General features: G+C 41.3%; 1 protein-coding gene across 5 annotated transcripts in view; it reads right to left on the reverse strand.

Annotated features, from left to right (window-relative positions):
• PPP6R3 (protein phosphatase 6 regulatory subunit 3) overlaps window positions 1–9855 on the reverse strand; it is a 52766-nt gene extending 42911 nt beyond the window's left edge. For 3 of the 5 annotated variants that reach the window (XM_083863439.1, XM_083863441.1, XM_083863437.1), the window contains exon 1: window positions 9741–9854. The gene's annotated coding sequence lies outside the window, so the exon portion shown is untranslated. Of the gene's footprint in view, window positions 1–9740 lie in introns of all 5 variants that reach the window. The other 2 variants (XM_083863440.1, XM_083863438.1) reach the window with 2 other exon arrangements.
• Window positions 9856–10321: the final 466 nt, after the last annotated feature.

The following is a 10321-nucleotide window of genomic DNA, read 5'->3' on the forward strand; positions in this document are numbered from 1 at the left end:
TGCCCTAAATTATACCACCTCAAGCCTGCTCAGGATTACAGAGTAAAAGCTCTCCTGAATCTGATAACTAAGATGGGTGATGTAGAATTTGGACAATTCAGCATCAGTACTGCTGTTGTCTCAACCAGTTGATAATTTGCAAGTGTAAATGAGACCTGAATTCCTGTACTACTACTCTGGAAATGCAAAAAACCCCAGTAACACTGACTCACTGCTTTAGCAGTAAACTCAACTTTTTTGTTTGAACATTTTAGAAACAACTACTGTAACTTAAAGACATGACCTTGAGTTGAAAGGCACGAATTTTACCAGAGGTTTCTTTTATAAGCATTTGTTTAATTCTATTTACTGTATTAGTTCAAAGACAGCATGGGTTTGGATTTTTTCCTCAAGTTCTTCTTCCTATTCCCCTTGTGGATTAGGCCTTGAAAGTTGGACATAAATCAAATTTTGAGGCACATGAAAAATACACAGAGGTAAATAAAAGCTACTTCAGCAACTTCTAACGAAGACACCAGGGTTCTTTCTGCATAGACAGTGCATTCATGTCTATTATTTGCTTTATTTTTTTCATGCAAAATCCCAGTCTTGTTAAAAAGAATACTTCAAGACCATGTGCAGTTCAGAAAGGGAAGTCAGCAGCTTCTAGGAGCACATCAATGTTTTGCCTCCTGAAGCTCCAGTCAGTTACAGCTGCCAGAACTGGAGTGGACTCTTGCATGAAGACAGCAACTTCAAAATTAAATCCAAAGCAATTTGTAACTTCTTGCTTAACTCTTCACTTTCATCAAAGGTTTCTGGGACCTGTTGTTCAGGTAACCTGAATTTTCATTGTAAGTTACATGAACTGCACTAGTTAAAGGCTCTGGGCAAGACTATCTTCCTGGTTTTCCTCATACTAAGCTTTACAAAGCCATTAAAACAAGTCCTAACAGCTGCAAGTTCTCAAGTTCTTTTAATTAGGATATCAAGAAATGTTACCATATCCTGAAAAAAATGACAGAACTATTCAACCCACCCTACATGCACACAGAAGCTAAATATTCCCTTAATGACAGTATCATAAACATGTTTGCTTTTCAAAATTAAAGTTAGAATCCCTAACACTCTTCAAAGAGTGTTCAACTCTAACATCATGAAAAGAAAAGTTGAAGATCTTTCTTCTTTTAATCTTTAATTTAAGCAAGTTAAAACATCTTTTATTTTGATTTGCTCATGGGCAAAGACTACTAAAATTATTTGATTTACCAAAGAGCTTAAGCCTCATCTATACTTTTTTCTGCAATACCAGCCTTTTCAAGTTTAACAATACAATCCTTAGGACAAAAGTAGAAAAGTTCATCCAATGCCAAGCAAGAGAAAAAAAAAAAAAACAAAAAAAAACACAGAAGCAGCACCTAGATACAAGGAGAGTGATACTACTTTAGCATATTCGCTTCTCTAGATTTTAGTATCTGCATTTAACAAAATGCTTTAGTGCCACCTGGAATCTTCCCCAGCCTAGTGCAAATCTTACAGCTTTATTTGAGCCTTTAACCAAACAAGAACACCACTTTCCTCCACACAACATACCCTATATATTCAGGGAAAACAGTTTCCCCATCTCTGCAGACATCCTGAGGATGAAGGTAAGTACTTAGAAAAGAAAAATATTTTAATACATGTGGAATGTGAATTAAGTACTTGATGCTGAACGGCCAGATTAATTTATCACTCAAAGACTGAGACAGCTGAATAGTGACTCAACATCCTCCTTCTGTAATGCAGAGTGCTACAAAGACAACTGTCCAATGCCACTTACACAACGAGCATTTAAAAAGCACGACCAGCTTGACTTTTCTGAGACTCATCTTAGAAAACTAAGAAAACAATGCTCTAAATGGGAAGATTTCACCAATTCTCAACTCAGTAAGTTTAATGAATTACCATAATTTTTATTTAGGCATGTGCAAAAATAAGTTCCAGGAAAGAAATTAGAAACCCAGCAAAATCATGAAACTTCAGTGCAAGAAGCCTTCACAGTGAAGTCTGAAGTGACTATTAAGCTAATGCTATCTTTCTTTCCCATTCCCCTGGACCACAGGCAATTTATATTTTGGAGACTCCAGTAATGGAAGCTTTGCCATGCTGTGGTTTTACACACCTCATGTCACAGAGAGTAATGACACAACATTTTTTAGGCACAGGTGCCTCTGGTGTCTCAACTGAACAGAAGTAACACCTTCACTGAACTCTTCTATTTTGCTGGACAATAATATAAAAATCAAGACTGCCTAACAGAATAAGACACCTTCCTCCAAGTGAAACACTTACCCTAGTTTAATAGGAAAAAAAAGAAAACCTGAAGTTCCATTAAAAAATGCCAAACCTACTATTTTCTCTGTGATCTTCAAAACAATCTTTTTAAAAATCTACTTCAGTGCTTCTCTTTAGAGTATAAGAGAAGCAGATTTGTTTGAGTGCCTTTCAGAATTCTACTGCAGTTGCAAGTGGCAACTATGGGGCAAGTCTGTCTCAAAGATTTAGCAGCAGTTCTTAATAATACTGTTTCCAAAGGGTGATTAGTCTAAATTTTTCCACTGAAGTGATCATCAGCTGTGCAATACCATACATACATACTAGTATATACTTCCAAAAAGAGTTTAAAAAACCCATTCAAGCAATATGCCACAGTTAAGGGACACGGTGTCCTTTGAAATGACTCTTCCTTCAACTGGCTGTCTTTTCTTTCATTTCCTTGGTGCCCTTTCAAGAGAGGGCTACCACAATGTAATTTACCACAGTACTTTCAGCCATTCCTTCCTACAAGTTTTCTCTTAACTACCAAGCTACCTGCCAACAGTTTTCCTCTGCTGCAAGAAGAGCCTCGGCCAAGTGTTACTTTACTAACTAGGAATTACTGAAGACACACTGTTAAAACTAATCCCCAATGCAAGACTGAAAATAGCACCGATAGGTTATAGTTACACACAACTCAGGGATACTTCTGTGCCCTAGGCCTACTCAAGGGATTCAAAGCATAAAGTTTCAAAGAAGCCAAGCAATTCAAAATGCAAGCTCAGAATTTAAAATGGTATTTATTACAGCATTACATGATAGAGCCCTAAAGAGAAATACTCTGCTGAGCCAAAGACTTAGAAATCAATTGACTTCAGACCTTAAGTCTTCTATCCTTTTCAGTAACATTTAGGGTTCCACACAGACTTTAAGCAAGACAATCTCATTACCATTCCAAAAAGCCAAGTGGCACAGAAATTAACTTAATTTGAAATGCCTTGAAGTCTATAACAAGACTTCTTAGGTGGTTTCACTCAATGATCACTACCTACAATATTTATTTTTTAAATTACATATTTGGATAACCTATAATCCCTTCTTCTTATGAGGATGACATCAGTACCATATTACAAATTTTTATTTTCCCTATAAATAATTTTATTCCAGGCTGCATGGGGCTACAATTTCAAACTGGGAGGGAAAAATCCCAACCTCACTGCATTCTAATCTCCAGCCTTATGGCTAGGATTGCAAGTCAAATTTAGCATTCTCAGTTCCAGAAGAGGGGAAGACTGGACCAGTGCATTTCAAAGAAAAAAATCTCATACAAGTATTAACATCATTGCTTTCCCTTACACCCTAAAAGGCATCCAGTTTCCTACAGTGAAAAACATCTGCAGGTGTTTCCTATAATAAATAAATATATAAATAAGTAAATACATAAACCCCATGGGTTTTTCAGACTTTGAATTTTTTTTCCACAGACTCCTTCAAACATAAAAGATTCAGAATTATTCTTGTCTGCCTTCAATATTTTATCTCTCCAATTCCAATCCAGGCAACTAAATTCCCTAGTCACTAACCAAGGCATTCGGGATTAATTTATACTTGTAAATTGCATTTTTGCAAATGATAAATTTGCATTTTTGAAGCAGAGCATCTAAGCCAAGTGTAGCTGGTACTCAGTTTTGCTATGTTAAGGTTCTTTGGTTTTTGTTCTCAAAACAAGTCATATTTAAGTACAGCAGGAAGGGATACTGGACAAGGCAGACACAGGAAAAAAAAAAAAAGTGCCTATCTATGACTGAAGTCTTATTAAGATAACTGCACCTGGCACAACTACTGAGTAATCAAAGCAATCAAGCATTAATGGGTTGAGAAGTTGTAAGTTCAGTCTTCAATCACGTATTACTTGTATCTGAAAAATGTATAAATTTTTATATTGTGACTCCAGAACTAGAGAGCCTTAGTCCTTACAGCACAGGCAAGCAGCCTGAAAAGACACATTTAGTTTTTAATCATTAAGAAACGCAGATCTCTCATTAATGTCACCTTTACCTCCTCCTTTATCAAACAAATTTCACTAGATACACTGTTCAGTGAACAATTTTTTGTTATTTAGATGTGGATTAAAGCCGTAAAAAAGAGCCCATCATCAGCATCAAGTACACACGGAGAAGGATCCTTTGATGAGTGTTTGCTTGTCACAGCCAAAAGGAAGAACTGATACTTCACAGCCAGATCACTGTACCTTCCGCAGCTGTCCCTCACAGACATGAAAAGACACCTCCATGTCATTACCCCTCAGAGCTGCCATGAGCAGTGACAAACTCCACCTTTGTCACAGCCAGAAAGAACAGAGAAAGACAAACACGGCAGATGGGAACAAAACCCTTGTGCTGTTGCAACTTCTAGGTGCACTTCCGTCCAGACTGCCCAATATTGACATGAAATGGACATTGAGTTCCTAGAAAAATGAGATGCTTACATCAGCAGGAACCCTCCCTTACTTAAAAGTGGGTCTGTTCCTGCCAACATCACAGCTTTATCTTAGCTGTCTCTAAACTTTCCATCCTTTTCCAAGGAGTTTGGTGACAACAGTTGAAGTTGTCAAAGGTAACATACTACCTTTCATTTTCTAGAAGACTTTGCTTTCAGCTACATGGGCATCCAGCAAGTCCATCAAGACAATAGCAGAAGAAATAACATGAATACAAATTCTGCAGTTCAAACCAGATCTAAAATTTACAACTGGGAACTGGCCAACGTAGTAGGTACATGGTAAACAAGAACAGAATATGGAGAGCATTACTTCTGCAAATCACAGAAAGCATGAGTTTTTTCACCAATACCTCACCTATGATTTTTGCCTTAATGAAACTTAGAGTAATTGAAAAAAAACCACACACAACCCCTCTTTTTTCCCCTCTGCACTAATTATATCGGAAACGCAAGACTTGGTTTCCACTATACTTACAAAAAAAGCAAATAACATTGTATTTTCGCTACTTCTGTGAGAATCACTAGTTGTATAAGCTCACTATTGTATAAGCTCTCTGCTACAAAGATGCAGAAATCCACCCTGCAGAGGCAGTGGCTCACACTCCTTTCATAATGCAAACAGCACTGAAATAATATCAACTTGTAGCAAGGCAAGCCTTGAGAGTATCTGCTACTCCCTTGTTTTCTGTTCTAACAAAGGCTCAAACCAGTTACAATACAATGGAAAATGCAATCACACCTGCACTAGCATTGCCTACAGCCACTGCATAAAGCACTACTTGAAGCTTTTAATCTATCAATTAGGTTACTCCCACAAGAGAGAAATGTGCAACACACAACTGAGGATTAGAGTCTTAGGCTTTGCTCTTCTAAAAGAACATCATGTACATTTACAGAGTAGTGTAGGAAAAAATGGAATTCACTTCAAAAACCCAAAGCAGAAGTTACATTTGTACAACAAAAATCTTATTTTATATACTGGTATCCAGTTAGAAATCCTGCCAATGGTCACTCAAGAAGGGAACTCATCCACTGTGTAACATGGGTGGGAGGCCTGGGATTCACTTCTGTAATTAACAATCCAAATGCTCTAAGTACTGAAATATTCTAGAACATATTGAATTAACTCAGAAACTACTTTTTACTAAAAAATTTCAAGTTTTCATCCTCCATCCCAACTGTGCTTTGTTACCAAACGGGAAATCACATGGCCATCTCTCAAGCCTCACCCAGGATGGGCCTGGGCATCTTAAAAGGCTTTAGAGATTTCCTCATGTTTAAAAGCATCTTTTGGCACAGGTGACAAGAGATGGCCTATGGTGTTCCTGTGCTCATGCGCAAGAAGGCCCAGTGGACACAGGCCAGAAACCACCAGGCCATGTACTCCACCTCCTTACAAACACAATTTAAAATGCAGAAGTGTTTGGAACCATCCCATTCAAAATAAAATCAGATAAAGTTTTAAGAACATTCCAAAGAAACTAATCAATCCTCAAATCTCACCACTGGACAGTTTCTGCTTGTGCACACATACATTTTTTTATGCTCCTTTTTTAGTCTTCTTCCCTTCATTAATCAAATCCTCACTGCATTTCCCAGGCACTCTACTCTGCCATTCTGCCAACATGCCTAACAACATAAATCTCCCCTCCAGTGGAGTGTTACAGCTTCACTGCTCCATAAGATTGTATGCTGAGGTGCTTTTGCTATTCTTTTCCACAGCTGGCATGCAACATATCCCACAGATTTGTCACTGGGCATTTTAAGTTTAAGAGGAAAAGATATATCCATTTAACAGAATTAAGGGATGACTATGTATGAACTAACAGCAAGAAGAAAAAAAAGTCAAAGGGTTAGGCAGGAACTTTTTCACCTACTCCAAATCACATATACCATTTAAAATGTGCTTCTTGACATGTTATATAAGCTATTGAATAATCAAGGGTCACAAAAAGTCTTTATTTCATACCAACAAATTTTTTTGCCAATATTATGTGAAGGGCTATTCCATAAACAGGCAAGCTTAAACCACATGTCCTCCCAATCTTCTCAAATCAGTCTATTCCACTTCCTGAGAAGTGTCCCAAACTAGCTATAAAGCTACATGTAATAGCCAAGAGTAGGAAAATATTTTACTTCAGTTGCTTAGTAGCATATAGTTTCTAAAACAGATGCTGGCACCCTGACACACTACAGAAACAATTAACCATGCTATGCAGTGCTTTCAACACGATGTTCATGTTCTCCACGTGTCTTCTTGATCATTCAGGCTTGCTTCCCATCCCAAAAATATCAGGACCACTAGCTTCTCAAGTTCTTTGCTCTCTTCCTCCAACTTACCAAAATAAGAAGACACAAACAAGATGTTATTTCTCATTTACCCATACATTCTATTATTGTGAGAAGTTTTGCCGGTAACAATGGCTCTACATCTTGCTCTTAGGACAACCAGACATATGCTCTCCTAGAATCTGGGTGTGAGATATTAACTTGAGATAACACAGTATTCCTAAACCTGGCCTGTGAGATAGCTGAGTACACAGCAAGCTTAAGGATCACAGGTGAAGGTGCTACTACAGAAGCCTAATCTAGAGGGCAGACAATGCACTGAAGCCATCCTACCTCACCACAAAAAGGATCACTATGCTCATACCAGCACCTGTTCTGTCCAAGCACGAAAGCCTTGGTTTCCACCATAGTTCCAAAGGCCACAAATTAACTCAGTTACCCAAGAAAAGTGAATACAAAAGTCTCCCACCTACAGTGATATTGTGTACTATGCTGAAATGCTGAAACATTGAAGCTAAAAAATGTCTTATTTTACAGACACAGATACAAAGAGCAACCTTTAACTGTAGAGTTAAGTACATACTTCAAGGCTTTTTAAGCACTTGGACAAAACAGGACATTAATGGACAGAGAGTGGACCAGATGCTTCTTCAACACATTTCTCCCTTCTGTCCCAACCTTCTGACTGGCTGGTTTTGAGCCAGCTCTTCAGCATTTCACAGCACATGCAGGCCAGGCTTAAGCTGAGTAAATAAGCAAAGATGTTGAGCCATAACAACAGAGTTCACTCCCTAAACATCTGTCACTACTAAAGCTACATACACCAATTTTTGCTCTAATACTGCTAAATTCAGGTTCCATCTACTAATTCACTTGAATTTCACTCTGGGAACATGATCTGATTCTCTGAGTGGGACACAGGCCATAGCATCACCTCCCTTAAGTGCAAGACAGAAGCATTCCAAAGGAAAAAGTCACTTCTGCTCACTCCAGCAACTCAGCAGAAGTGAGCAGCGTGCAGGCAGTATTGTGCAGAGACACATAAACTATCCAGTATCTTCAATTCCAAAAGGGAATAACAGATTGCTGAATCGTATTTTTAAAAACTCCAAAGCTGTGACGCTCACAGCAGTTTACATACAAATCTAACTGGCTTGTAAAGAAGCTGTAATGCACTACCCTGCTTAAAGGCATTCCTGTTAAACAGGTTGCTTTTCCGGAATTTCTAAGCTACAGCTTTCACTTAACTCAGTGTTTTCTTTGGTCATTGTAAACAGACCTCATCAACAGTTCTTCTGGCTCAAACAGCATTTCCAAGTAGTTTTAGAAAATAAATTCCTTTAGTAACTCAAGACAGTGCCAGGATTCAATGCACACATTCTGCTTTTCAAACAGAAAGCAAATAAGAAGAATTCCTTATGTTCAAACAGTATCATAGATGGACAAAACAAGTAACTCCAGTGAACACAAACAATTACTTAAAAATAGTCAATAAAAACATGTAAACTGGATTTCACTTTCACATGGCGTCTCATTAACAATTTACATACTGAAAGGTAATTCTGCAGTGTTATTTTCTACTTGTATAATAAAGAAACTCTTGCACGCTTCAGTTAGCCCATGTCATGCTACTGAAAACATAAATAACACAGAGCTAAGTAATCAGAGTCTTATTTGAATGTCTGTTGCACTGGAAATAGACCATTCAGTTCAAATACCTGAACTGCAGCAATCTTTCTGGAACATTGAAACAGAGAGGGTTCCCATCTTTCAGCATCCCAGAAAAAAAAACCCACACAGGTATTTGTGCAATCCAAAGACACACTGCGATGTTAGAGTGCATTTAGACTCAGTCCGCTGAAGGACATTTTAAACCTAAGTAATACCACCAGCAGTAATTTTTCATTTTTAAGTTGTCAACATTTCAAAGGATCCCTTTCAAAAGCTATCCACCTACTCCTAAGTTTTCTCCACTGTTCCACTGAGAACACTTTTTTTTTAAATAGCAACACACCCATTCAAAGTATCCCACTGTTCTGACTTAAACAACATTTATGCTGACAGAAATGATCTTTAGCCTCAATTGCACTTATGTCATACAAGATAGCCTCATATGATACTAAGTAGACTAAAACACTAATTCTCCCTTACACGTAGGAAAGTTCTTAGCAACCAACACAAAACAAAACCAGAAAAACTGGCAGCTTCTAAGCGAGATTTTGCCAAACGTATTTAACAGCAGTTAAAGCTTAACCCAAACACTGCAACGCTCTTAAAACATTACAGTTCAAAGGAGCTGCCTCGTTAAAACCCCCGAACAAGGCAGAGAAGCCCCGCGGCCCCCGGGGCAGCAGCGGCGGCGGCGGGCAGGGAGGGCTCCGCGCTCAGGCCCGGCCCGCTCGGGCCTCCCCGCCGCTTGTGCCCCGGCCCCCGCGCCCCGCCGCCGCTGGTGCCCCACAGCTCCGGGCCCCGCGCTGCGGGTGCGGGAGGCGGCGCACGACCGGCCCCGGAGGCCCCGGCAGGCCCCGGCCCGGAGCCGCCCGAGCAGCGCCCGGAGCCCCCGCACGGCCCTGAGCGGGCGCCAGGCCCGCGCCGCCGCGGAGGAGCCGCCGCCGGAGCGCTACTCCCCTGGAAGCGGGGCAGCGGAGATCACGGCGCCGTCCCGGCCGTACCTCGGCAGCGCGTCCCCCACCACAGGCCCCGGGTGCCTCCGCTCAGGCGGGAAAACCTCCGCTCGCCACCATCACCGACGCTCCAAGATGGCGGACATGGCAGCTCCGGCGAGCCCTCCTCTGCCTCCGCCCACCTGCCAATCACCTCGCCCCGGCACCGCCCTTCGCCCCGGTTCGCGCCTTCCTGTTGGGCGCCGTGCGGAGCTCGGCCTCTCACTGGCCGTATGGCCAATGTCAGTCACTCGGCTACGGGCTGCGATAGGGTGGGATGCGGATGGCGGCGGGCTCTCGGCTTCCCGTTGGCCACTCAGCGAATGGGGCGGGTGCACCTCGATTCCCACCTTCCCGGCCTAGCAACAAGGTACCGTCACGCTGACAGGCGTCTCCCTCGGCCAATACACAAAGCAGATTCCGTTTAAAAATAAACCCGTTCGGTCCAATCCGGAGCCGAGGCGCTCGGAGACCGCGGCGGGGGGGGGCGGGAGCCAGCGGTGGCGTCCGTCCCGCAGCTTCACCCGCCGCGCCTCGCCATTGGCCAGAGCGCGGGGCCACGCCCCCGGGGCGCGCGCGGGCGCCAAACT

Source organism: Zosterops lateralis (assembly GCF_965231275.1).
Source record: "Zosterops lateralis genome assembly, chromosome: 6".
Taxonomy (NCBI): Eukaryota; Metazoa; Chordata; class Aves; order Passeriformes; family Zosteropidae; genus Zosterops; species Zosterops lateralis.